The sequence below is a fragment of the Pinus tabuliformis genome, chromosome 4_1, assembly GCF_031772625.1.
Source record: "Pinus tabuliformis cultivar Carrire ecotype Pingquan chromosome 4_1, CPIR1, whole genome shotgun sequence".
Classification (NCBI taxonomy): domain Eukaryota; kingdom Viridiplantae; phylum Streptophyta; class Pinopsida; order Pinales; family Pinaceae; genus Pinus; species Pinus tabuliformis.
The window spans coordinates 169,170,515-169,176,059 of NC_142303.1; the positions used below are offsets into that span (position 1 = coordinate 169,170,515).

Genomic DNA, 5,545 nt, shown 5'->3' on the forward strand with positions numbered 1-5,545 from the left:
TATAATATACAGATAGTTGGGGGTTTTCAATTGTATGCTTTTCCCATTACATACTGTGTTGATATGTGTGATTGATGTTTCAATGTGTTCATGCGATTGTTTTTTTAATTCTGCAAATTGATAATCAATGGTAGAGGAGGTTATGTATTATGCATGCATTCTACAAATAGTGTATAATCAGGATAATCTCTGTGAATAAGTGTTATATTATTCAAATTTCTACAATGACATCCATTAAATACACATAAATTAGTGCAAAAGTAAGAGAACTTAGCTTTTATTAATCATAGGAAAATCTTACCAAGTTCGGGACTTCCACGTACCACCTGACCATAGACATGGCCAAACCAAATCTCTCTTTTAGCCAATCACCCATGTGACATATTCCAAGCATGAATGTGGGATCTCATACAACAACCAATTTGAGAACAACTAAGGGAATCTAGAGGTTAAACCACCTCCACCCTCCTCAAACCGTGATCACACCAAAACCGGTGCTCCGATCACAATAGAACTGAACTTGGAATGCCATCCGTAATCCATCACTATCCTTGAGGAATTTTCTGTCTCCTTGTCTCTCAGGCTTTACCGCAATCCAAACCCGGATCACTAGGCCCTAAACCAAGACTTCTCCCTCAGGGTTTACTATGTATCCCGCCAAAACCGGTCAAGGGATTTGTAGGCCTTTGGGAATGAACCTTGATACCACCTTTTCCCTGGATTCCAAAATCCATCCAGCAATTCCAAAGCTCAAAAACCAAAATAAACATCCCAACATACCATGGTATTTGGAAAAAGGCTACGCTAGGATGAAAACCACTGTCATAACCTGGAAAAGTCATGCCACCGATAACAAGAGAATCATACACCAACATGCAAAGCCATGCATGTCCAAACCAACTAGGAAATCATACATGTAAAAGGTTACCTATAAGTATTCTTGCTGAAGTTTCTTGAGCCTTGCTTTCCTTTCCTTGATCCTTTCCTTCCTTCCTTTCCTTTCCTTTATTTTCCTTCCTTGATCCAAAGCTAGAGTGCTCCAAGAAAACTCTAAGTGACCAAGAGTGTGAGAGAGAGAATAATGAGAGAGCTCAAAACTTGAACTAACCAAGCCTAACACTGACTACGCTTGCCCACCGATCCTCATAAGACTTTTTATTAATGAGGCCTCTAATTTCTTCATTTTCCATTATTTTCCTTCAATTTCCTCCTCACATGCAACATGTGACCTTTTACCTTTCTTTTCTCCTAATTTCCATTACTTTCATAAATAAATGTGCCAAAAATGCCTTTTTCCATTTTAATGCCTTTGCCTTAGCCTTTGTCAATTTTCCTTAGCCAAAACGCACATCGAGTGATGCCCACTAGGATATGTTTGCCCAACATTCAACTTGGAATATGTGTCCCTTACCTGTGGTCTTATTTTTCCTTTATTAACTTTGATTACATGAAATTTTCACCAGAGCTATTCCAGAACCTCCCCCCCCCCCCTTGGGGAACACCGTCCTTGGTGTTAAACCACACCATGACCTCAACCGAATCGGTAAAAAATAAACATACTACTTATGGAGCTTTATAACTTAGCTCGTTGCAGTATTTACAATGGATGGCCTGCTTAAAATCAAAACATCATGACAACATACACAGATAACAAACATACCACATACTGGAGCTTTATAAAACAACTCATTATGGTACTTACAATAACCATATATACACATATGCACATTTTCTCCACCAACAAATAAGAGGATACGATGCGTGTATCAATCAACTATGGAATCCAGAGGCTCATGCCTCCACCCTCAAAGCAATACCAAGATTCACCTCCTTTCCAGGATGTCTAGAATCCACTGCCACAGTCAAAGTTGCATCTAATGTCCAGCACTACAATCCTACACCACTTTTCTACTCAGTGAACAATTAACGACTCATTATTCCAGGGCACACTCCCAATGTGCATCTGATTCCATCTAGAAATTCTAAAGACAAATACCAATATATCTGCAACCTTCCCTTCTCTGCTACACAGTCCCTCAAGAAATCCGATCACCCCCTTCTGTGCAGTCAGTCACCTTCAAAGTTCCCTATCATCCCCTATCCCGGGTGATCCATCCCTTGTCAAGTATTCATCGCATTAGAAGATACAAAACCAAGGCATATAGCTGCCTCAAAACCATCATACCAGTCATAACATGCTCATGGAAATCAATGGACACTATTGGGTACCAATGTCCCACAATGGCCCTGATCCTAAAGTACTCTGCCAACATACTGTTGAATGTTCCAATTTATTTCGCTGCTACTGCTGATTCTTGCAGTCGATTTCAACCATCCAACCAGGCATGTTCATGCATTTCTATTCCAAGCACATAATTTCCATTAGATTCAAATAAATTGAAATAACCTCAAATCATACCTCATTGATAGTTTGTCAATAAGGTACACTTGCAATCTTGTTCGCTTCTTGTCACAAGTCAAATTAAATGTTTGATCAAAACATCATGTATAAACATATCACATCAGGTTAGTTCAAATACAACCGTCATAGATCAAAATCATAAATCAAATATGACCCAAAGAGAGCGCAACTCGCTTTGATACCAATATGTGGTATGATATATGACCCAAAGAGAGCACAACCCGCTCTGATACCAATATGTGATATCAAAGTGGGTTGAGCCCTAGTGAAAATTTCATGTAATAAAAGTTAATAAAGGCAAAATAAGACCACGGGTAAGGGACACGTATTCTAAGATGAATGTTGAGCAAAGATATCCTAGTGGGCATCACTGGATGTGTGTTTTCGCTAAGGAAAACTGGCAAAGGCTAAGGCAAAGGCATTAAAAGGAAAAAATGCATTTTTGGCACATTTATTTATGAAAATAAAGGAAATTAGGAGAAAAGGAAATTAAAAGGTCATAGGTTGCATGTGAGGAGGAAATTAAAGGAAAATAATGGAAAATGAAGAAATTAGAGGCCTCATTAATAAAAAGGCTTATGAGGATCAGTAGGAAATCTCAGTTAGTGTTAGGCTTGGCCAATTCAAGTTTGGAGCTCTCTCATTATTCTCTCTCTCACTCTTGGTCACTAAGAGTTTTCTTGGATCACTCTAGCTTTGGATCAAGGAAGGAAAAGCAAGGAGTGGAAAGGAAGACAAGAAAGGATCAAGGAAAGGAAAACAAGACTCAAGAAGTTTCAATAGGAATACTAGCAGGTAACCTTTTGCATGTGTGATTTCCTAGCTAGTTTGGACATGCATGGATTTGCATGTTGGTGTATGGCTCTCTTATTGTTGGTGGCAATTATTTTGTCAAGTTATGACAGTGTTTTTCAGCCTGGGCTAGCCTTTTTCCAGATGCCATGGTATGTTGGGATGTTTATTTCAGTTTTTGAGCTTTGGAATTTCTAGATGGATTTCAAAATCCATGGTGGAGGCGGTCTCAAGGTTCATTCCCAAAGGCCTAGGAATCCCTTGACCAATTTTTGCGGGACACACGTAAAGCTCGGGGGAGCAGTCTCAGTTTAGGGCCTAGTGATCCAGGTTTGGATTGTGGTAAAGCCTGCGAGACAAGGAGATGGAAAATTCCTCAAGGATAGTGATTGATTCCAGTTGGCATTCCAAGTTCGGTTCAGTTGTGATCGAAGCACCAGTTTTGGTGTGATCATGGTTTGAGGAGGGTAGAGGTGGTTTAACCTCTAGATCCCCTTGGTTTTTCTATGATATCCCACATTCATTATAGGAATATTGCATGGGGGTGGCTGGTTGAAAGAGAGATTTGGTTCAACCATGTCTATAGTCAGGTGGTACATGGAAGTCCCAAACCTGGTCGAATTTTCCTATGATTAATAAAAGCTAAGTTCTCTTACTTTTGCACTAATTTATGTGGATTTAATGGCTATCATATCTATGATATTTATATGGTTTTATGTTGGTTATAATCATGGTTGAATGACTGGTTTATGTCATGGTTATTTCATATACTTACTTGTAACTGTTATATGGATGGATGAAAGACCTAATTGATGATATAGTAGTTCAATGGAGAAGGAGGTAATCCTTCTAGTTATTTTTCATAAGTTGTTTCAGTCGTTTATGCTCTATCTTATATCCTAGACCTATAGGTTGCATTGATGCCAAGTGCTTAACGGAATGTCAATCTCGGTTGGAAATGCTCAGGCCTAGTCTCAAGGGTGAGTTTGATTGATCAACATCGTTGTCATATTTCTTATGAATTCTAGAAGTTACAATAAGTTTTGGGAAGAGGCCAATACTCTGGGCTATAAAAGTGGCTTAAATCCTGGTGTCACTGGCACAAAACTAGCAATATTGGTCCACAATTGCTGGCAGACAGGCCATGAGAGTGACTTTGGGTTACTACTCACTCCCTTGCCCATAACATGAGAATGACTATGGCCTAAGAGCCGCAGAATAGTAGTGGGACCCAGGGATGGGTTGTATGAGTGGCTACTTGTCTCCTGAGGGTTCTGTTGATGATGTTGGATGACTATATGTGATGTTTCGTCAATTCCACTTCCTTAAGGTGACATAGGAGGTCGAATATGATCATAGTAGCATTCTCCTCATGTTTTCCCCAGTTAGCATGGTTACTTTCGGTAGACTTGGGAGGGGGTTTTACACTTAAATTAAGACAAAAGGAGAAACAAGCATTTTACCTACATCTAGCATACTCAAGTTGTATGTAATTGTCTTAAATTAAGAAAAAAGAAAAAAAACCAATAGTAGCAAGAGAATCGAAGACTCTTTAGTGTTTTCTAAAAGATTTGACATCCATGTCTCCCAATCTTGATCCTTCCCAAGTGGTTGAAGTGTACATGGGGGACACAAGGGGTGAAGTGGGAGTTGCTTTGTATTTTTTCGCTAAGATCAGTTCTTTGGGTTTGTCGCCCAAGAATATTGAAGAATATATTGCAAAGGAAACAACAAAGTATTGGAAGGGTTAGGGTCATAATAAAGCTCACCATTCAAACCTGGAAGGTGAAGGTCATTGTGGTGATGATTGCGGCTTCCCTAGTCATAAAATATGTCAAGGAGCCCGAGAGAGATAGGAAGAAGTTGAATAACATCAAGAATAATGGAAATATATCCATCGATGATATCATTGAGATCTCTAGGGTTATGAGGCCGAGCTGCACGATGAAGGAATTGTCCATGCCAGTGAAGGAGATTTTGGGCACAGCCTCTCCATTGATTGCACGGTGGATGGAAAGGATCTAAAGGATGTCCAAGATGAGATTGATGAAGGAGAGGTCAATATCCCCTAAGAACGAAGAAAGAATTCAAATTTGGTAACTGAAATGAAATCCTTTTATTATTTTTATTGTTGGTTATTTATTCTTTTGTTTAGGGTTTTTAAGGTTTAAGGAAGTTGAAAACTGGAAGAAAGTAGCCTATGAATTTGCTTTCAGGACCTTGGGGGTTTTGAGACATTTAGAGGCCTATGAATTTCATTTCAGACCCTATGGATTTTGAGGTATTTTCCACTTCCTTTGAGACTTTGGGTATTTATATAATATATCTATA

The 5,545-nt window shown here is 39.1% G+C and overlaps 1 pseudogene; it reads left to right on the forward strand.

Annotated features, from left to right (window-relative positions):
* The first annotated feature begins 4,794 nt into the window (after positions 1–4,794).
* LOC149174714 (large ribosomal subunit protein uL11x pseudogene) lies at positions 4,795–5,286 on the forward strand (annotated as a pseudogene).
* The last annotated feature ends 259 nt before the right edge of the window (positions 5,287–5,545 follow it).